The 24,491-nt window shown below is 36.5% G+C and overlaps 1 protein-coding gene across 1 annotated transcript in view; it reads right to left on the bottom strand.

Annotated features, from left to right (window-relative positions):
- The window catches only part of TMEFF2 (transmembrane protein with EGF like and two follistatin like domains 2), a 231,058-nt gene that overhangs the window by 173,504 nt on the left and 33,063 nt on the right, over positions 1-24,491 (bottom strand). The gene's annotated exons all lie outside the window — the stretch shown is intronic.

Below are 24,491 nucleotides of genomic sequence, written 5' to 3'. Positions count from 1 at the left end.
AAAACAATGAGGGGGTTGCTACTCCTGATTTCATTTTTACCAGCAAAGAAGAATTTATCCCTGAATCAGAAATAATGGAAACTTTTAGAGAAAGCATCCATGACATTTTAGCAGTAAGAAAAGGCTACTAAAGCATACTGAAGTTTTTAAGAAATTATATCAAAAAACAATTTAAGAAGCAACAGCTATCATATCCCCCCTGGGGGTTCCATGGCCAGCAAATTTAAAGAAAGTGGAGAGTAGAAATTGAAAATCTGATAATGCAATCACAGATGATACTGATGAGAATGGTATCCAAGGAAACCAGTGTGGTTGCTTAGGGCTCTCTTCTAATGAGTTCCTATTTAAATGAAATGTGCAAAATATGAAGAGAAGAACATATAGACAAATATAAATACAAAAGAGAAGCAATTATCTTGAAGAATAGGACCAAGAGGCTGAAATATTTGATATTTCTTACTTAATGATATATATGGTCACTACAAAGTTGTCTTTTAAATGTGCATAAAATATGTGTGATATAATATATAATATAAATATTGCAGATGCATACAATCACTGTTTGGGGAAAATGATATACTGTTCAATGTGATAAAATGGTGGTTTGCTTCCATTTCTCTCCACTGGGAGAATTATCTTCACATTAGGAAAGACAGCATCATAAAGAGGTAATTGAAGCACAAAATAAAAGCAAAGATTATGAAAGCATTTAGCCTCTTTAAATGAGTGCTCAAGTTCAGGCACAGATAAATTACATTTGAAAGGTTGTGAAACAAATCATTTTGGGTAATCACTAGGAAATGATAGTGAATAGAGGAGATCTTATAAGATTAAACATGAGTAAATGACCCAATTTTCAAAAATGGATAAAAGTACAAAATCCACAGAGTTGTCAGGCAATTATTAACTTTGCAAAATTTCATGAAGTATTGTCAAAGCATTAGTTTGGAACCTCTAGTAAGAGGAAAATAAATAAACCCAATAAGTAAATAAGCAAATAGCACCAAGAGTGCACTCAGACTAAGTCATATCAAGCCAATCTCATATTTTGTGGGATTTCTACCATAATCCAAGACACTAGATGAAATTTCATGATGCTCTTGTAGCCATGACAAAGAACATACAATGAACGACAGAACATTTTGGTGGATTTGAAGCCAAAGAAGAGCCCTGCTTTAGGGACTTTTAATTATGAATCAGAAGAAGGAACTCTAGACAGCTACCTTCTCTCCTTGGCTCTGTTCCATTCAGTTCAACAGTTTCTTTATCAGTGTCTTGGCTGAAAATTAAATGGTGTCCTTATCAAATACGTGGTTGACTTAAAGCTGGGAAAAGTACTATCTTTGCCACCAGAAACAAGATATAAATTGATCTCGACAGGCTGAATGGATGAGGCAAACCCAACATAGTGAAATTTAACTGAGGTAATGGATGAGACAATGTCATCATAATGAAATTTAACTGGGATAAGTGAAAAAATTTTAGATTTTTGTTGGAATAGTAATTATACTATTACTATTTTTGTTGGGAATAGATCTTTTCTTGACAGTAATTCACATGACAATGACTTGGGAGCTTGAACCAATTGCACACTTACAGAGACAACATGTGTGAAAGAGCTTGTGGTGCCTGGCAGATAGCAGTCACTCACTGCATAGTTGTGTCTTGCTGAAGCTCGCTATAAGCCAAACACAGGATCTGGCTGCTAAAGTTGTAGCCTGTATTGCAGCAGTATGATGCTCCCACTGAGGAGGTCATTTCCATTGCATCTGGACTGGGCAGATCAGGTCATTCACAGAGCATTTTGCCCAGTCAGTTTTGAATTCCCCAGTAAGAAGCAAACTGACAAAAAGAGCAACATTTAAAAAGAGGCTGACCAGAATGGTGTCATATTAGGAAAACGGAATACGGGAGTGAGGGATGGGTGAGATATAATAGGAGAAGAGAATGACTAGGGTGAGCATTATATTAATATTTAAAAGGTTGTCATGTAGAAGACAGAAAATGTTAATATTTAAATTTAACAGGAAAGGCTGAGAGCAAGATGGAGAATATTGTAGTTCAAAATTAGAAAGAACTTTATAATAGTTTTAATTTTCCAACAACAAAAATGAACTATGTCATGAAGTAATGATATTTCACATGTAGAGGCTGCACAGTGGGAGAGGTGTAGAGAGGATTTCTGAATCAGGTAGATCTTATGGTTCTGGTCCTTTCTACCAAGCCAATTTAATTAACATTTTTGAGTGTTTATTATGTGGAAGACAACATTCTTTGGGGGGGTATACAAAAGTGAATGAAATAAATACTTTATCTTAAACACACCTGTGATCTTGTGAAAGAGCTGAGGTGCGTACTTCATTAATTTTAAGGCTATGATACTTACAGGTGTGATTTAAGAACACATGGTGCTCTGGAAGAGAAAAGAGGAAGTGGTGTAGACATACTTCACTGAACTGGGCCCCAAGGATGGGTATAATTTTTATAAGATATAATTGGTGAAGGAAAGAGGTAGTAAAATGATTCCAAGATGATGGGAATTTGTAGCAAAGATATCAGCCTGAGAAAGAATCTTAAAAGAAAGTTGTTTAGTTTGAATAAAGCATGATGATAAAGAGGAGACAATGAAAAACAGGCTCAGGTAGGGCTTTGAAAACTGCACCCTGTCTTCCAGAGAGGCAGGGTGAATCTATGGCACATGTTGAAATATGGAATTACCATGACTGTAATTTTGTTTTAGTATTTGGCATGAGCAGATAAGTTGGATATAATAGGTGCATTTGTGGGGGGAAATTGGCAAAATAGAGGCAACTAAAGATATTTGTATTCACTGACTATCATCTAATCTCCAGAACACTAATGAGGTCCTTTACATAAAACATCTTAGTTCTCATAGATTTATATGAGCAAATGTAAATGAAATAAATGCTCTAAAATCAAGCGTGTGTTATTACACTGTGATAAATATAAACCAGAAAAAGCTGTAACTTTCAGGCAATAGAGTTATACCAGGAAACATAAGGAAGGAATCCATTAAGATACTTTTGACTGTGGGAAACAGTAAGGAATTTCCTCAGAAAAGTAAAAATGGAACTGCCTTTTGACTCAAAACTTCCACTGCTGGGATTATACCCTAACGACCCTGAAACACCAATCCAGAAGAACCTAAGCACCCCAATGTTCATGGCAGCACAATTTACAATAGCCAAGTGTTGGAAGCAACCTAAGTGCCCATCAGTTAAATGAATGGATCAAAAAAAAAGAAGAAAAAAAACTATGGTACATTTACACAATGGAACACTATGTAGAAGAAAGAAAGAAGGAGTTCCTACCCTTTGCTACAGCATGGATGGAACTGGAGAGCATTATGCTTAGTGAAATAAGCCAGGCTGTGAAAGACAAATACCATATGCTCTCACCTATAAGTGGAGCATAATCAACAAAACAAACAAGCAAGTAAAATATAACCAGAGACATGGAAATTAAGAACAAGCTGACAGTGACCAGAGGGGAGGTGGGAACAGATAAAGCAGGGAAGAGTTTTCAGGAATGTCTATGGAAGACACATGAACAAAGCCAAGGAGGGGTGGGATGGAAGGTGGGAAGTGGGGATGGCTGGGGTGAGGGGTGAATGGTGGGGGGAAAATGGATACCACTGTATAACATCAAAAAAAGTAAAAAAAAGATACTTTTGAAAGGCCCTCTTTGGTGAGTCAAAGGAAGAAATGAAGAGTTTCATGTGCATTTGCATAATAGCTAGGATCAAAATATTATATCTAGGATCTTATATGAGAATGTATTGTGGTTTGTAAATTTTAACCATTATATAAGTGTTAGTTATCATGTGTTTGTCACATGTAGATTGAAAACATGAATTTTGTTAGAAATGATGAACTTAATCTGGCATATGGAGATAACTCTGGTGAATGTATTACTTCTCTGTGGACCAAATGCCTTTTGGTTCGAAGATCATATATATTTTACAACATTGAAGATATCACCCTTATTTTTCTTACTCTAAAGCTGTTAAGGAGTGAGTGGGTGTACCTTAATTTGTATCACAGAGAGAGAGGCTCCTTGCTGTTATTCAGGCAAAAATTCTGTCTGAAGGTTGACAAATGATGAGAAAGCAATTAATAAATTCTCTGGAGCCTATTTAAACTTCTGTTGTGAACCATAACACTTGTTAACTCTAAAAATAATCCATGGTCTGGAATACAAGAACTAATAGCATTTATTAGATATATACTTGGGATCTAGTGGACTTCTGAAGGAGAGACATATTTATAGACTGAAGGAATTATGACTTATTAGAAGCCACCACTGATAAAACACAGTAGATTACTTCACATTCATAAGCTTGTGCCTAAGAAAATGCAAAGACTCCAACTAACAAATTTTCTATTGATCAGATTTTAGCCTACTTATTAAAGACAAGTTTACATGAAGACCTCTAAGAAAGTCAAAAACCAGTTACTGACAATAGTTCTTTTGTGGCCCACTAGATGCTTTCAATGTTTAAATTACTTGCCTACATTTAAAAATTAGGAGGTTTTGTATAAAAACCTAGATCTTCACCCTCTTGTGAAAAATCAGATCTAGCATGTATGGATATGAATTCACATAGGACAACTATTCGAGGACTTAATTTGTCCATTTAGACAAGGCATGAACTCTTTATTTTACCGTAGACCTTACCAATACCTGTTACTCCTTTACTTTTTTTAAATACCTATATCATTTACTTATTTGCCTGATTTGTTCCTCTAATCTAATCCAGATCCATTGCTTCTAACTTAAAGTGAGCAAATAAAGCCGGGCATTTGATAGCTGCTCAAATTTGCCCTGAAGGCATGGTCTACTGCTCAGGATTGTAGCAATTTTTTCATATCAGATAATATCTAGTGTTTGTGGACTATTATGTTTTCTTCAATATTTTTTGTTCTTATTAAAGAGTGCAAAAAGTAACAAAAACAGCCTTCTATTTTTATAAATGTATTTATGTATTTATTTGTGAAAAACCATATGAGAAAATTAAAGTCATCAGTGAGTAACTAAACTTTATTGCATTTGCTGAGGACTTCAATTGATGAGATTTGCCTAATTTACATATATTGCAAATTTGGTATTCATTTTTTAAAATATCATGGGTGGCTACACATTCATATAATAAATAGGTCTTAACCTTGCATCAACTGAACTTCAAGAAAAATTAATTTTATTCATTGATCCTGATTTATTTCTTTCTGTAACTTAAGTATTCCCATGACAACCACAATTCTTTGCAAATTTCTGAGCAGCAGAAGCCACTTCTTATACCATTCTCTGAATTTATCAAGTGGTTTCTTAGAAGAATGTAAGACCTATAGTCTCTTCTTAGTGATATTCTTTAACAGTTAACTTTAATTTAGAAAGAAAGATCATAAATACATTGTAGATGTTTATTTCACTTGACTTTTTACTTCATAATGTCTTGTTTTTAGGTCAGACTGTATTCCATTAAAATACTCATTAGCAATGTATTTACATAAGCACTTACATGAAAAATAAGTGTACATGTATTATTGGATTATTTCAAAAACTCAGTTGGTATCAAAACACTTAAAAGTTATAAATCTTGATCTATCTGTTAGGAAAAACATGGATTTGAGGGCTTTCTTTTCAAGTACATTAAGGAGCACAAGGGAAACTCTCACTCATAAGGGTTTGTATTCCTTCCCAAACTGTCACCGTCACCATCACCATTACCTCATTTTCTGGTTACACTGTTAAATATAACTTGGAGAAACTTTCCTTTTTTTCCCCTGCATCTTAAGAAAAATTAGTATAAAATTCAATTTTTTCCAATTGTCAAGGGCATAATACAGAAAAATTGGTAAGTGGATTTATTAGATGTTTTAAAATTTTGAGTCTACACTTTTCATCTGTTCATCCTCATTTCATCTTCTGTTCCTCTGAGTACCCCATTCTCTTTGCTCAATAACACTGAGACAGCGAGAGAAGCCACTGGGAGTTCTTCTAGCTCACCTGTTTCTCCTCCCACAGTATTTTTACTGAATTGTTTTCCATACTTTAAAAATCTTGATTGTACACTTTGTTTTGTAAACAATAATAAAACTGGCTAAATTAATATATTTGTGGTGTGTGTGTGTGTGTGTGTGTATTTCAAGGTTAAACTGGAAATACTTTGTTTCATCTTGTTCCAGAGTGAAAGTAAACGACAAAAGGTTAAACAACATGTGAATATAGTAAGGATAGATGAAGAATTGTTTTGCTTTCATTTAGTTTTTTTCAGTTACCTTATTGAGAGAGAAAATAATGCCCCAAACATGCCAATAAATAGGTGGTCTAACATATACAGTTTCATTATTAAATATCATTCATTTGTGAGTTTATTTCTAATTTGACTTCATGGATGCCAGCTCATCTGATGTAGAGATTATAGTAATTAAAGGGCAAATGATGACTAATGTACAATTTGGGAGTTTTCTGGAATTTTTAAAAAATGCAAATTTGAGAGATATTTAATGAATATTATTATGAGTTAACATACTTGAAAGAAATGGATATAATTTTCTGAAATGTTTTCTCTTTCTGAAAGGAAAATCGCATAAGTGATTTTAATAGAATAAAACTCACTTTCTTTGGATGTAAAGTGTATGGTATATAGTGCTAGTCATGGTACAGAGAACATTAAATTATTTAACAATATTTAATTATTTAATGTTAATATTAATGAGAAATTTTAAATTAAGAACAATCTGACAGTAACCAGAGGGGAGGTGGAAGGGAGTAACCAGTAACCAGAGGGATAGGGGGAAAGTGGGGAAGGGTTTTCAGGAACAACTAAAAAGGACACATGGACAAAACCAAGGCAGGGTGGGATCAGGGGAGGGAGGTGGGTTTGGCTGGGGTGAGGGGGGGTTGTAGGGGGAAAATGCAGATAACTGTGCTTGAACAACAATAAAATTAAAAAAAAAGAAAAAGAAAATGTTGACTATTAGTTGGATTTTAAACCAATATTTTTCATTATAAAACACATATTTATGTATCTATGCTACTGATCATGTATTCTATAAAATACTGAACAATATCTATTATCATTTATAGTAAAACCTTTAAAAATACATGTATTTCATTTTACTATAAAATGCTAAGCTGAAAAGAGAAAACAAAGATAATATGTTAACACATAGTACCAATATTAAGATACTTTTAAAAAATATTTGTTTTTATATGATCTTGATAATAGAATTTATAAAAATGGGTGTTATGCTTGGAATTAGACTGACTCAATTAATAAAACCTCAGTATTTTTAAAGTAGTATGTCTATCATATGATAAAAGGACAAAACACTCATCCAAACCTTTTGGAAATGTCTTCTGTATAATTGAAAAAATATAAATTTCTGTATAAGGGAGAATAGAGTAGTGGCTAAGGTCATAGATTCTAGACACAGTTTGCTCAAGTTCATATCTTGACTTGGCCACTTACTGGATGTGCTGTTTCAGAAAAGTTATTTCACTTCTCTTTGCTTCAGTTCTTGTCTGTACACTTTAGGGTTGTCACAATAATTAAATGTTGTTGTTGTTGTTTTTACCTATAGAACTTAGAATAGAGAACAGGATATAGTAAGTATCATATAAATAGATTTACTATGACAATGTGACACTTCTAGAAGCTGGAGTCAAGAGAAGAAATTGCGAAACAGCTTCTCAGTTGCTTGAGTCAATTGGTTAATGAACAAGTCTGCACATCCAAACGATAGCAGGTGAATGAAACAAAACATGTTTGCTTCTGCAATCAGTATTCATGAGACATCTAAAAGAATGAGTTCATGAAAGCAAAAATATAAAAATTGACCATAAAGAATTTTAGCAAAAATGTAAACATCACACGCCAAAATACCCTGAATCATGACATCATGCAAGGTGCCATCTCTATATAGCAACTATAAGAAATTTAAAAATCTTTAGAGTCAGAAAAAATAGGTTATTCTCAGAAAGAGATAGGCTACTGGCAAGTAAAAATATTGTGGAAAAATAACTTAACAGAAACTTCAGGTTTGGTTTTTAAAGAGTTCTTCTAGCATATTTTTGATATTGGCTAGATTATAACATGACAAGGGATGGGTATGCAAGGAAAAAGGGATCTGAGAACTAGAAAAATCAATGGCCTAAAAAAGTATTTTAATTAATTCCCTACATTGCCTTTCTTTAAGTGATAATTATGTTACATTTGTAGCATCTGGTGACAGCATTTTCCCTACAGCCTGATTTGCACGCTTTTCTCCTGAGTGCCTGCTTAGTCATCTGCTTAGTTATGTGGACTGCTACATTCTTGATTCATTGAGAGAATGCGAATATCCTATTTTCTGAATTTGTAAGCTTTATAAAGCCCCATAGCAACAGCCTGCAATTTGTGTGTGTCTGTATGTGTAAATTATTTTCCAATTGCATATTTTCTGGCAACTCCTTCAAATCTTAAAAAGAAATCTTCCTTATTCTGTCTTGAGTTTACTGGTAAGAATATTATTATCTTGATACTACCTCTCAAGAGTATTGTTAGAAAATGCCACTTATGGTTAATGAGATGGACACAAAGAGTTACATTTGACAAAAGCCTGAAACTCTGGCATCCATCTGGCCCACAGTGGGGGCTTTCACTCTCTGCAATGTAATACTCTGTAGATACATTATGGATATGTAATTTCATGTGTTCAAATTTTTCTTATTTTGCACTGTGTAAAGTGGACAAAATCTGAAAAGTATAAAACACTGTTTATACTGCTTGTAATTACAGTGTGTAAATATTTTCTAATCTGGTGCAGTGATGGGGGGGCAAGAGGACTACAGAGTTTTTTTTTTAAGTGACGCTCTTGTACTGCAGTTTCAATAGGCATCGAATTTAAAACCACTTTGATACATTTTTATTTAGCAGTTCCAATAGGAAAAGTCTCTATTTTTCACTATCTTTCTCCATTAGAGAAAAATACTTCAAGTCCCTTTAAAATTTGGGCCCTTTTATTTATGACTCTGGTAGATGTCTTCAGTCCAGGTCATATTCAAATTCTCATAACAATTTTGTGATTCTCCTGTAGCACAAGAAGTCTATGGTTTTTCTCCCAAATCAAGAATTACCCTCTCTCCCTTGAGTCCCCTTGCTTTGTGTCCCTCCAGCTGCTGCTGCCCACCCAGTGAATGGGATGCTAGTGGGGGAGGAAATGTTCATTGCCCAGAGAATGTCAGACCACTTTTGAGACTTGGCAAACAAAGCTTGCACTGAGTGGTGGTGTGTGTGGCAGTATTACTATGCCAAAAATCACCTTGTTGGATATTCTGGATGTACATTACCCTATTGCAAGCTGAAATTTAAGATACTTGTGAATGCTTTTGTGTGTAACTGCCTTTCCTAAACTGCTTTTCTTGTTATTTGAAAATACAGTTGTATTAGTTATGTTAAGTGAAGAGGCTCTCCATGCACAAGATGCATCTATGTAGCAGAACAGTAACAAATGGCATTTACACATTTTCTATCTATTCCCTCATGGCAGTGATGCTTTTGTTACCTTTTGGAAGGTTGGTACTTTGTTTTTGTTTAGAGGTAATGGCTGTCTTTTGACTTCACAAAGATCTCCCCAGACATAAAAGGAAATAGCATGTTGTCTTCCAGACTCAGCTGGAACATTTGCATTTTTATTTGTTGAAACAAATATAGTTGGTTAGGATTGGCCAGTAGTGTAATGTGTGGAGCCTTTAAACCAAGAATAATTTTTAAAATTTAAAAAGTAAAACTTTAAGAAGTGACCCATTAACAAGAGACTGAGCTGGAGAATGAGGGAAGGACTGTCCCGATCTGCCTCTAAGGAGGCGCGATTAGGGTAGATAGGTGGCTGGGTACACAAAGTACGGCCTGTGGTTACTTCTTGCTCTTTAGCAGTGTTGGCACACCTCATTATCTGTGCGTTCGTTTTCCCTGGGCGGCCCTGCCAGCCGGTTAATCCACCAGCTCCGAGGCGGTTTACAAGTACATGCGTTTTCTTTTTCTTTTTTAAAAGATTTTATACTACCTCTAGTTTAAAGTCCTATGAATGTGTGTGTGTTAATAAAGTGGCTTTTTCTCAGTTAAAAAAAAGTCTTCCAAGAAACTGTTGCAAAATACTGGCTAGAGAAACTTGTATAGAAGTACCCAATGGCAAATTAATGACTTGGTTATTACCCCTAAACTATTTCCTTATTTACGGGCCAGTGAAAGCTAAGCATTGTTGATGCAATTACAATAAAGAAAACATGAGCATTTCGGTTTTAATTTTCAAGACCTCATATGCAGTTTTTATTTTTAACCAGAGTAACATTTTAGGAGGCATCATTAAGGAACTACGGGTATATAAAAAGATCACAATTAGACTCCACTTAGGGTTGCTGCTTTTTGGCAGACACCCTTCATCTTGAACATGGCTTCGAGACTTCCCGTTCCAGTATTATTGGTATCAGTCACCACAGAAACAAGCAGGAACTCTTGTAGACGTATTAAAAATATAAACGGGTATCTAGTAGTTACAACAAAGTCTAAATTGCAGTGGGTATACATATATTAAGATACACATTCTGGGCTAGAAGGAGCAGACGGGAGTTTAAAAGGCTTATAACAGCAAATATTGCACTTCAATTATCTTCCCTCATGTTTTATTTTCCACGAACAATACAGAAAATTAATATCCCATTGTGCAACATCTTGATTCAATTTCAACTACCTCTTCCAATCTCATTATAACTGACCCCAACCACTTGATGCGAGTCCAATGGAAGCATATTCCTTACTCCCTGCACCACAGCCATTAGTTATGGGATGGCTATGGTTTTTCATGCAGTAAGCAGTTTGCTTTGTTTCTGCCTTACATCCCTGAGGTACAAATAAATAGATACAGTACTGTATTAATGCCTGTTTTACAAAACTGCTTCAGTTGTGATATACATTTTTAATATTATAAACTGACTACATTATGAAAAAAATTCCAGAATGAATAAACTCATAAAAATTCATTGGTGATGCCTGTTCCTCAATTAAGAAAAGTCTGTCTACTGAGCTTGGGAGAATTCCTTGTCATGAGCAGAAAGCTCCGTCATGTTTCTCACAATCACTGCAGCTAATGCTTCCGTTTAGGCTGCACAGAGCTATCAGCGTGAGCTAACTTTCAATGGCCAGTTCCACTCACCTTTTTGCTCTTTTTGTCAGCAACAACAACAACAACAACAACAACAACAAAAGGCTGATTTTTAAGATTTGGTTACTATTCCATTTGGAAAAGCAGCAATGTCATTTGTCCAAATATAACACATACTCTGAAGACAAGGTGCTAGATCTGCAAGGTTTCATAGTTCCTACTGTAAAATAAGTATCACAGAAGGGGAAGACGAGGTTATCAGAAATTACAATCATATACTTGATTGATAATCCATGAATAAACTTGAGATTTCCGTTTCCCTGGGTTTCTATTTCCTTGCCTTGTCCTTTTTCCCATACTTGACATGTTACAGAATCCCAACAATCAAAGAACAATCTGGAGAACTGAAATCCCTGCCTGTGATAGCCTTGTCTATGTAAAGCCGCATGGCAAGTCCCTGACTCTCAGAAAAGCCTTTTAAACAGTTTACTCTTCATTATTATTGAAGAGTGCTACTGTGAGTGATCTGAGGAAGTCCATGTGGCCAAGGGACACATTATAAATTAGTTTTGTTCCAAGGCATTACAGAGTAAAATCTGGCGCAAAATTAATCTGGCCGACAGGAGAGTGCGGACTACAAAGGCATCTGCTGGCTGCCTCTGGAACAAAAGCACTGCCTTTGTCTAGACTTTATTTATGATCCATTTTTGGCATAACTAGTCATTATTGATGAAAGCCAAAATATAGCAGCCTTCTGTAACAGATTACCTCAAAAGAAGACAAATTCTAGAGTGGATGCTTTTGGAAAATTTTAAGCGAATGTATGTCTAGACTATCTTCTATGTCCAGGGGTCCCTAAGCCCCATAGGCCTCCTAGCTTTTCAGAGTGACAAGAAAGCCACAAAGAGAGAAGGAACAGAAGAATGTATTATTTTTTCCCTATTTCCTGAGATCACAACCCACCAATCACTTTGTGACTACAATGTTCAGGCCCTTAATTCTACCTTCAAATCCTGTTCATTGTCTAACAGGTTTTAGGGGATTGGGAGGTCCCGTGGTTTCTGTGCAGGACCCTGGGAAGAGAGCTGCATCCCTCAGGATGACATTCAGCGAAAGCTTTGCCAAAAGCACTTGTTAGTCTGATGAGTGTATTCCGGCTTTACATCAACATTTTTTTTCTTCTTCTTTGCAATTTAATTTGTTCAAAAAGCAAGCAGTGCTCTTCTGCTTCCAAAAATATGTGCGAGTGGGTGTGTGTATACAAGGGCGAGAGAGACAAGCATAGTGAGGGGAGAGGAAGGAAGAACTGGAAAAAAAGCTCAAATTAGGGTTGTTCTATCTTTCAAGCTTCATTTGGGCTTTTTCTTTATTAGAGAGCTGTGCTTATTTAAGTCTATTCTGGGAGATTTTTAATATTTGAAGAAATGGAGCTTTGAACTAAGAAGATGAGGAAATATTAGAGGCATATTGAATCTAAAAACTGCTTTAGATATGAAGTTCAGAGAAAGAGCTTAGTTGATGAAGTTCTTTCTATACTTGCATCATGTGATCGACTCAAAATTAGTGATTATGGTGGTGATGGTAATGGTTACACTACCGTCCCCTTAAGTACAAGTCAATAACTTTGGTGAAATGTTGTAGTCACACATTTCAGTGAGGGAAGGATATTATTATAAGTATATCTTATGTTTAATATTATATACTTGTACACAATTTTGGGGTGAAAGAGGTGACTCAACACTTCACCCAATGTGCAAAATACTACATAACTGCATGGCTAATTTCCTTTTTAAAAAAAGATTTTATTTATTTTTAGAGAGAGGGGAAGGGAGGGAAAAAGAGAGGGAGAGAAATATCAGTGTGTGGCTGCCTCTCACATGCCCCCAATTGGGGACCTGGCCTGCAACCCAGGCATGTGCCTTCACTGGGAATCAAACTAGATTCCCTTTGGTTAACAGGCCGCTACCCAATCCACTGAGCTACACCAGCCAGGGCCTCATGGCTCACTTTCAACTAGAACAAATTAATATTTTGGTGCCTTCATTTAGTACAACTTCTACTTAGTGATGACTGGTCCAGATGATCTATCATAGAACGATCCCATTTAAGTTTCTGGAGTCCAATTTCTTTTTTGTCATACACTATAGCTGATATTTATAAGGTACATTTGTGATTTTTGAGACATATCTTGTTAATCTATACATGGTTGAAAGATTAATTAAAAATTGATTGGTGAGCAAATGCACAAACAGCACTATCATTTTTATTTTTAAAAATCTGTGTTTTTTTCCCAATGGAAATGTAGTTACTGAGCTGTCTTTAACATACTTACAAACAAGAGCAGTAACAGGCAGGAACAGTTATTATGACAATAAGATGCAGGCATACATTGACCAAAATATATATGGAGTAAGCTGGTGTCATCTGTGCTCCTGAAAATAGGGACCGGTGTGTGAAGTCTCATTTGTCTTAATTAAGCTTTGACTTAACATTTAGAAAAACCCTCACTTGTTAAGTCTGATACTGTCCAGTTAAAGACTCTTTACAGTGTTTAACCAACTAGCTTAAGTAACAGAAACTAAAATCATCACTTGCAGGGTGCTGTTGATGCAGCCCATTGTGCATAATTATTCCACAGTGATACACAGAGTAGGCATACCCACCCTTGGACTGCACCCTGAGTTCTTTGCTCCACTCTCAGTTCTCATCAATTGGGGTCCTTTGTCCACAATGAAGCCGTGGAAAGTGCTCCCTCAGCACATACTCCATGGTTCAAGCAGTGGGTACCTTGCAATTGCCTTCTGCATTAGGTCCTTTTATAACTTCCTAATGAACAAGTGGAGATGGTGGGACAAACATCCCTCAGCCTCTCCTTTGTCTTCAGGTACAAGTCCTGTCACTGCTCCAGAGCCCTGGAGAAAAGGTTTAGTCTAGTACAAGTTTACATTTTTCTTTTTCTAAAGTTCAGGATGAAATGGGTCATACCACATTATTTTCTCTGAGTTTTTCTGCCCTGGAGATGACTTATTATCTAGGTTAAGAGCACAGACACCAGGCATTTTTCAAAAGTTCTCCAGATAATTCCAATGTCCAGCAACATTTGAATAGCACTGACCCAGATAACATTTTAGGATTTCACCATGACTGTTGTGCGAAGAATTGTTTTGGGAAAACAAGCATTCTATTTTCACTTGTTAATTGTGAGGTGTCTGAAACCTGAGTTTAGGAGCAAATATGCTGATTAAGAAACTACAGGGGGAAAAAAGAGAAAGGTAAGTGTTTTTTTTTTTTGTATGAAGAAAGAGATGAGCAGAGTTTGGGGGAAATTTCAAAGATTAGTCCTCTGGGCTAGAGGTGTAAGCAGGAGCTAAAGACTCCATCGTTCTCACATAAACTTTTCTCTGACACTTGGAAACGCCACCCTTTAGGGACCATCAAAACAAGGCCCCCTCTCCTCCCGACATTTGCTGAGAGGCTCCAGTGTGAGTGTTCACACAGCCCGACCTTGGGTGGCAGACCAGGGGGCAGACACAGTACCCCTAGAAGGCCTGCATCTGGCTTCCTGTGTATGACCAAAGAGAGCTGGGCCCAAGAAAAGAAAAGAAAAAAAAACAGTAAATGCTCCTTGTTGCTTAAAGGTAATAGTTCAGGAATCTTGTGAGTCATATCCTTAGGGGCTTCTAGAGTGGTTGGGAAAGACTTGTTCAGGGAGGAAGAAGGCTGGAGGTCCCATAATAGCAATTAGGGGGTGGTAATCCAGAGAAACATGTGTTACCCGCAAAAGGATAATTCAGTCATGCATAATCAAGAACTGAGTGCACTAGGACTGCTGCCAATTTTTATCTCATGCATAACTCAGTAATCCATATTGTCTGGCCCAGGACAACGCTGGGGTGACAGTCAGGGACTGTGGAGAATGGTGTTTTGTACCGTTAAATACTAAAGGCAAGGCTTGCATTAAGATAGGATATTGGGGCATGGGCTATCTTCATCTCCATATCTATACCATTTTTTTTAGGACTAAATAAGGCACTCGGATCAGAGAATTCCCTCCAACGTGTTTAGAGGCACTAAGTTATTTGGTACCATTGCTGCTGTAATTATTGCTAACCTCATGGAAGGTAGTTGAGCAAGAAAGAGACCAAAACATCGTATAATACAATAAGGTCATACAAAAAAAGATTGAATGCTGCTGTGGAAGCAATGAGTGGCCTCAGGGAGTAGAATCATTCTTCTCAACTGCCCAGTGTCTTATTCAGGGTTGTTTTAGAAACTGCCAATGATAACATCTGTGAAGGTAGCTAGTATGGGCCTGCATATAGTAGATGGTCACTAAATATTTATTTTAATAGAAGTCAGAATAGATTATAAATTATTAAAAAAGAAAAGTATTCAATAAACTCAGAACCACTTGATCTTTTAATGATATCTGGTTTATTTAACTAATAATTGTATTTGTTTAATATGTACAAAAGAACTATGTTGAAATAATCTATGGACCCCTAGTATGAAATCGTCGACAAATGCTGAAAATTATTTTCTAAGTATTATTAGAAGCAGAGACAACTATACTTGAAATACAGTTAGTCAAAACCTTATTTCAGTAAGTAATTAGTGTACACAGTAAGAATGAACTGGGCAGATGTAAGTTTCCATTAGAACTCTACAGTTTAGAGTTTTATGCATACAAATTTTAATTTGATATCTCATTTAAATTGCATGGCAATGTTAACTTTAAGAAACTACTTCAATAGTCACTAGAGAGCCTATATTTAAATATTTCAATTGTTACTCTTGGCAATATTATAAGTCTAAGAATTCGTTTATTTCCTCTACAGATATATTAGACCTTTATTAAGGAAATACATTTTACATATGAGGAAAAAAGGTAATGACTAAATCAAATTATATTGTTATATAATTCTTAATGTTAACACATAAATAATTGGAATGCATTTTAGATAGCATGATATACCTGAATAATGGTATTATTTTAGGAAAATTATAGATTTTCACAGAAGACTTTGCATCCAACTCTCCACTGCATTTTCCCTGGTATACATTCATTTCATATCTGCCACAGCCAGTTCTCCAAAACCTAGTTGCTGACCCATCATCACTTCCTGCAGATTCACTGATGCAAGCCAATGGTCAGGAGCCAGTGTCAACTTTGCCCTGACCATGGTAGACCAACAACTATTGAGCAGGCTGACCATCATGCATTTTGCCAACCATTTGACATTCTAACTAGACCATTTAAAATTGACATTTTGAAGACAGATGATAACTCATGATGGCTAATATCTGTTGATTTACCATTCTCACATTTTCTGGGGGAGAAATCAACACCAGTGGTATGAAAAATGCATACTATAGACAGTGTACAGTGTTTATTCTCTGCTTTGAAAGATGCTGATCTGCCACAGATGCTGATGTACATTCTAATGCTTGACATACTGCATGCTCGAATGGGGTGAAAGTGCTGATGCTACTCAAATATGCATGAGATGGTGGATGCCTCCTCGGGAACACACCAGAACTGCTGGCACGGGTTCAATCAGTAAATAAACATCAAATAGCTTTTTCATTTTCAGATACAATTTTATCAAAACCAGCTTATGGTCTTTCATGGTAGTGGGAAGGGTGAATGTTTGTATCTTAAATTGGAAGGCAGAAGAAATTAAAGGCAATGTTAATTCCATTAACCAGCTTTTTCTTTTTAAAATCCTCACATGAGGACATGCTTAGTGATTTTAGAGAGAGAGGGAGGGAGGGAGAGTGAGAGGGAGAGATATATCAGTGTGAGAAACATCACTTGGTTGCCCTTTCCATGTGCCCCGACCAGGAACAGCACGCACAAACCAGGCATAATCCCTGACAGGTGGTTATCGTATCGAACCACTGACCCTTCAGTTTGCGGGATGGCACCCAACCACCTGAGCCACACCGCCTAGGGCCCATTAACCAGTTTTTGATAAAAGACATAGTTATTTTTGAAAATGGGGAGGATTTTCTGTGTGCTCCCAGTGGCTTTCTTGGGCTCCTTTAGTGGAACCTGGGTTCTTGAACTGAATTTGTTCTGGAAAGCTGTTCCAGGAGCAACTTGTTCGAAAACCAGATCTTCTCTGTTTGTTGCTTGAGAGACATGTGACTGATCATATAGGTAATCAGCATAAAAGGACTGTCAGACAGAGAACTGAGAGCTGAAGCTTTGTTAAAAAAACGGAGGCACTTTTTTCCCCGTGAACAATTTAGTCAAAACCGAATTGTTTGAGAACCAAGACGGATGAGAACCAAGGTTTGACTCCATTTAGAATCCAGGCTTGTGACTTGTGTCAACCAGAAATGGGAGGTGTACATGGGGGTATGGGGTGCTACCAAGTAATATATAATACTGCACCAACTACCGCTGATGGGCAGGGCAGAGTTGGTTAGAGCTCTGTGTGAGAAAGAGTGGGTCTGACGGAGGGAATGACTTGAGTGCACAAAAACATATTGACAACATCGCATTAGTGCAATAAGCATACTAACTTAAACCTCTGATTAGATGTGACTGATATTTACCCTCAGAATGTCACATATTCAGAATAGCAGAGAGTTTCTGTTTAGAAATTACTTCAGTGCCTGTGTCTCTTATGAGGACCATAGATGGAACTTCAAATCAACTATAATAAATTTTGCCATGTTATCATCTATTTTATTTGTTCGGGGGCAGTGAGGAAAGTAGTATCTCTTTCTATAATCTATGTATATTACATGTGCCTCCATGTTGCTGATAGCAGTTGTGGTCTTTGCTCTAATTTATCTGGAGACTGTCCAGGCATCTCCAGAAGGTGGCTCTGCTCCTACTCCACATTTGCATGATGGAGGGGACAGGAGTACCCCTATGACAGTGAGGACAGTGAGGCCACCATCTGCATGCAGCTCTTCCCACCCGTCTTTGGAAAGTAGCTTCCTCCACTCTGACAGGTTTCTGTAACATTGCATCTTGGGAAAAAGGCTTTAGAGTTTTTTTAAAAAATAGTTTTCCTTTTACTCCAATCCCAGCCCACCCCCCCAAAACTGTACTTGAACAATTAAACTAACTAAATAAATAAACTTTACAGTAAAAAATAGTTTTCTTTCCAGAAAGACCATGAGACCTTTATGCAGAATTCTTCATATCCTTCCCAGAAACTTTAAGTTTGATATCAATAATTCTTCATGTAACACAAGTGTCCTTCATCAGCCAATGTACTCCCCTGGGTGAAAACTATCAGATTTTGATATTATACAATACATGGCTTTTTGTTTTCAAACTTCTGCTTCCAACAAAATCATTTAGACAATAATAAAATATTTAAAATAGTATACAGCTGGAAGGCACCTTAAATATCAGCAAGTTTTTGACTCAGAGCCCATTGGGAGGAGTCATTTTGTTTCATTAACTGAAGTCACTGTCCTTGTCACTCAGGCAAATCAACAGTGACTAGGGAGCAGTCTGTGTAGGAAAGAATACAGAGGAGAAAACATGGGTTTTTAATGAAACAAGATAAAGACTGTGAAAATCTTATAAAAAATTAGTTTACATAACTAATTTCAAAGCATCATTATTAAAACTAAGACTGCATGTAAGATTTTTATCGAACTTAGATTATTCAAGATAGGCATCCATTTGGGTCCAGTGAAGCAGAATTTGGGATCTATGGTTCTAGGTTGCAGCTTTCCATTGAGGAAGAGTGAGGGGTGGCTTATCAGTATTCCTGGAATTCCCAGCTTGTTTTTTCTCTCTGAAATCAGTTTAAAACCTCTTGAGGTGCTTGCCAGAGCTGCCCAGCAGCCGTCCAAGTAACCACTCCAGCGGCTGGATCAGTACAGCTACTGCTTTAAGGAAGAGGACTGCCAAGACCCATGAAACGTCTCAATAATTAGAGGTCTGATTTTTTTTACTTGTCACAATAAAAAAGATGAAGCCTAACAGTTGCTTCTATTGTATCTAAGATTTTCAGACATTTCTGCTCACAATATCAGGAAGAAATTGGAACAGGAGTCCATCAGAAACCAAAGCTGTTAATTATCACTTGTTATGTTATATGATTTATACCATATGGCACATTGCTTTTGAACATTAAAAAACATTAAAATACAGGGGGATGTTTGGAATAAAGAGGATAACAGAAGCTTCAACACCATTTACTCTTAATCTTTCTTTCACTCAACAAATATTTCCTGAACACTTGATTTGCTCCAGGCCCTTAGGTTGGCATTGAGGTTACAGTGTGAAAGGAAGACACAAAACCCATTGCCCCCTTGGAGCTTACCTTCAATATTTTTATTTAGTCCATTAATTCTATGGTTTCTTCAAGTCTAATAAATGATCCTATTCAAAATACTAAAGATGAGCAACATTTCATGACTATGGGCTGGGCACTGCGCTAGTAGGTCCTTGTATCTTGTGCGAGGGCCTATTGATCCTCCCAGAAGCCCTGTGACTCAGCAACTATTTTACAGATGAGAGAATGAAGGAGCATAGTGTGGAATTCATTCAAGTTCCACAGTTAGGAAGTGGAAGCACCAGAATTTAAATCCACAGGTTCTGGCCACAGAGCCTTGTCTTTAACCCCTCTACCCTACTGCCTCCCCATGGTAACAAACATTCTGCAATGTTATTAATAGGTATTCCTGATTATTTTGTCTCTTCTGATTTAAAAATGAAATGGGTTGGTACTTTGTTTTTAAAGAACAATTTTCTGTTTATAAACCGGGTATACAACCAGCAATAAATCCTACATATGCCAGAAATATGCAGACCATGAGAGTACTTAAAAATAAATACAGAAATCACAGTTCTCAAATCTGAATCTGAATTTGGCAGTTATAAATAATCACACTTAAAGTGTTCTCTCACCTCTAAGCCAGCTTATTCCATATCTACAGAATGAAATATCATTTATTTTGGAAAGTTCGCAGAATCTTGAGGCCATACAAAAGGACTGCTGGGATTACTGGTCCAAAACCTTTATTTTAGAAACAAGGAACTGAGGTTGAGAAAGGTTTCCTAAGATCACACTTGAAAACTTCATCCTACTTAGAAACTTTGCAAAATTCCCATTTGTTCTTTAACCCAATTTGAAGATTAATGGACCAAGATGCAATTTGTATAGAAAGCTAAAGATAAGATAGCTATGAAATTCTCTTCCCAGCAACTTCCAGAATGTTTAACATGAATATTTTGATTTAAAGATATGTGTCAACATTTCTTATCTGATATTTTGGGACAGTTTAATGAAGGATTTAAATATTGCTCAGAACAGAGGGTTTTCCCATCTGAATATGATATTGATAACGTCTGACTAAGGAGAAGTGGCAGCACAGTATACATCATTAACCTCGGCATCAAACAGATCTTTGTTTGAACCTTGGTTTTGTATCTTACTGACCTGGAGATCTTGGGCAGATGTTTTTTCTGGGTTTTAGTTTTCCCATCTATAAAATGGGAGGATGAATGTCTATTACTTAGGTTGTTCTATAAATTACATAGGACAATGCATTTGAAGTATTAAAATGAGAAAAAAACAGCAATAAAAAAGTGAGTCTGAGTACCCTCTGTGGTTTCCTTAATTATTTTGACTGAAAAGAGAAATAATTAGCTTACAAGAAGAAATCACGCTGATACTTCATTTTGCATTTCTAGGCTTATTTATAACATTTGTTCCTGTACTAAATCTCTCAAATTTTAGTAAAAGTGTCCCTGAGCAGCTTACTAGAACTTTCTTTCAGACTATGGCAAAAAGGACAGAAAAATGCTTGATAATATGAAGTCTTTTTAAGCTGAAGAAAATCCTTCATTGTCTGGCTTAAAATAACATTTTTAGCATCCTGTGCACCCTTCCTCCTGTACTTTATATTCTAGTCATACCAAACCATCTGTTGTTCCCTAAAAATGCCATGCTGTTCCACACTTCCATGTGTTAACATTGCCATTTCCTCTGTCTCAAATGGCCCTTTCTCTCTTGTTCATTTGCCAGACTCTCACCTGTCCCCGTGCACTAGTGGTGAGCTCCTCAGAGGCAGGATCCACGCGTCCCTGGCACAGTGCCTGGAACCTTTAGTGTATGAGTACCATGCAAGTGCTTGCTACATGAATGAATGAGGCAGACGATCAAGCAGGGCAATACCATTTTTCTTTAAATTAGATTTCACAGCAGTGTAAGGGAATTTATTTGTGCAGTTGTATATTGGCTCTCTAAGAAAGACTGAAGCCAGAGTTAGAAACTCTTTGACTGATGGATTTTTGTTTAACTGTGATTACGGTTTTATGAAGGATCAAATTTGAAGGACAACCCTTATTTGGATGTATATTTTAAAGATTACACCTCTAATATATTATGTGTCAGGAAGTTTATAAATCTAGATTTATTATTTTCAATGTGAAAACAAGATAGCTCTGTTACTAGCCAAGCATGTCAGCCATCATTAAAGTATATTACAAGGCATAGAGCTGGAGCTTATTAACATATTTTCAAAATAACACTACATGATACTCAGTGGAAGAAAATACATTTGAAATTTACCTTAAAACACTTACCAGAATATCACAAGTCATAAAAATCACCTATGGGTACATTGATGAAACTACAAATTGCTAATTTTCCCTATCTTTTTGTTTCCACTCTAGTTCTGTGACACTAGAATTTATTACTCGACACTTCAATACCTTTAGAACTAGTGAGATACAAAACCCAGCCTTTAAAGTATAAATCTTCTCCAAGAGCTAGAAAAATAACTAAAACTACTCATAAAGTGATCAGCTGAAAGAAGGAATACAAATAATTGTGCACAATCCATTTGTCAATAGGAAATGTTTAGTTTGTGAAGTTAAAAGGAAAACAAATTGGAAAAAATTAAAAATGACAGTTTAGTCAAAATCTAAATTATTCTTTAAAGTTGAACTCATGTTGTATCTCCTTTCTGAGGTTCTCCAGACTTAGCACTTGATCAGTCTTCCTTTCTGAATAACTACATATCAGGCCTTGAGCCTGACTATTTCACATGCACATATTTTCATTCTTCTATAGGACTATGAGCTCTTCTTCAAGAAGAGATTATTTTATAAAGATTCTTTCCTAGCCCTATGGTGCCACAAACATGGTAGATGCTTAATAAAATATTTGGTGATTCATATTTGTTAACAAATGCCAGTTGGACCACTGCAACCACAGTAATCGAGATTGTTTTATGTTATTGTTATTCGTGGTTAAGGAAAACCTCAAGATGAGAGCGTATTCAAGAAGAAGCATAGTGGATGTTGCTCCTTCTTGAGAGGGGACTAAAGACAGCAAGAATAGCACCTGGGACTAATTTTTCTTTCAAAAAAATAGATTGTCCCCAATTCCCTAGTCAGTCCGCTGCTGAGCATGGATGAGCTACAGTAACCAAATTGGAACATTAAAAATGGTCCCTTTAGTTCATAATGACTCATCTCTGTGATGAAGCTGTGATTCTGGGAATCAAATGTACTAGCTTTTTTACTCTCATGACACCAAAATGAATAACACAAAAGTTAATTTTTTAATGACTTCATATTCAGTTAACTGTCATTGTAGAGCTCTACCTCTGTATGGACCCAGCACCTAATAAAATTTAATAACACAAAGAATTATAGCAATTCCTTTGAGCAATGATAGCCTACTCTGAGTGCTTGGTGTGGAAAGTTTGTAGATCTGTTTCAAGGAATTTTCTAGATTATTAAAAATCCTTCCCTGTCCTTTAATATCTCCGACTTCACTGCCCTGGTCCACTAAACTGCCATGTTAACATGATTATTACCTGTTTTATTCCTTTCTATATCTCCAGAATAAGCACCTGATACATAAAATATTGAATTAATACATGAGTCATTTACCACATTAGTTCTTTGGAAAGCTAGATGACCAAATCAAGGACTTGAACTTCATCTTTGTTTGAGATTGGAGCTAATGGTAAAAGGAAATAGGACCAGCGAGAATTAGTAAGTCACTAGTTCTTTTAGCAACAGCTTAAACAGGTTTTATAGTTGCCAGAAGCTTACTATTCCAAGGATATTTTCTGCGGTGATATTACTCCCTGGGAAAAGGGGAACCTTGTTGGAACAGCCTTCTAAAATTTTGAGAGCCTTAGACCTCTGAGGTGGAGCAAGTGTATGTGTGTGTTGGCATCGGGAGGAGTTAGGGGGGCAGAAGCGCAACATGAGTGGATTTGAGAGAATACTCAATAGACGTCACAAGGAACCTCATTTCAAATGTACTGTCAAACCCAAAATGAGTCTCTGGTGAATCATATTAGTGGTGTATATCATCTTTTGGCTTGGCCGGAATGCTGTATATTCTGCTGAATACATTCGTTTAATACCTATATTATAATATCTAGTGATAGAAATTTAAGATGCCACATTTTCTTTTTTTATTGTTATTCAAGTACAGTTGTCTCCATTTCTCCCCTGCCCAACACCCCATCCTCAGTCCTTCCCCTCTTTGGCTTTGTCCATGTGTCCTTTATACATGCTAAGTGAAATAAGCCAGGTGGTGACAGATAAATACTGTATGATCTCACCTATAAGTGGAACCTAATCAACAAAACGGACAAGCAAGCAAAATACAACCAGAGACACTGAAATAAAGAACAAACTGACAGTAACCAGAGGGGTGTGGGGAGGGGGATAATAGGGAAAAGATGGGGAAGGATTGTCAAGGAACATGTATAAGATGTCACATTTTTTTTTAAGATTTTATTTATTTATTTTTAGAGAGAGAAGGGAGGGAGAAAGAGAGAGAGAGAGAGAGAAACATCCATGTGCGGTTGCTGGGGGTCATGGCCTGCAACCCAGGCATGTGCCCTGACTGGGAATCGAACCTGCGATGCTTTGGTTCACAGCCCGAGCTCAATCCACTGAGCTACGCCAGCCAGGGCAAGATGTCACATTTTATAAAAATTATTGAAAAATCCATTAACTCTTTTTAGAAGATCTGGCTTCCGACACAATTCTGGACTAAAAAGCTACTTGGGAGAAAAAAGTAAAATTAAAAATATTCATTAAGAAAACAACCAGGACAACAATCTCCCTATAGAACCACAAAACAACCAGAAACAACAAAGCAACTAAAAAGTGGGTCAAAGGTCTGAACACTAAAACTCACGGCCAGAGACAGATGCTAGTGTTTATAGTGCCTGAGCTTTCTCAATTTAGAGGGCCTTCTTCAGAGGGGGAAAAACACTTCAAATGCACAGTTAGGTGTAGAGGCTGGAAGGGCCTGTGCAAAGTGGGAGAGGCCCAGAAGTTGAAGCCACACATGTTTCACGATATAACAG

The sequence above is a fragment of the Phyllostomus hastatus genome, unplaced genomic scaffold, assembly GCF_019186645.2.
Source record: "Phyllostomus hastatus isolate PE091 unplaced genomic scaffold, TTU_PhHast_1.1 phas_contig_1, whole genome shotgun sequence".
NCBI lineage: Eukaryota > Metazoa > Chordata > Mammalia > Chiroptera > Phyllostomidae > Phyllostomus > Phyllostomus hastatus.
The sequence above is the reverse complement of the archived record's forward strand: the minus strand, read 5'-3'. Positions and strand labels throughout refer to the sequence as shown.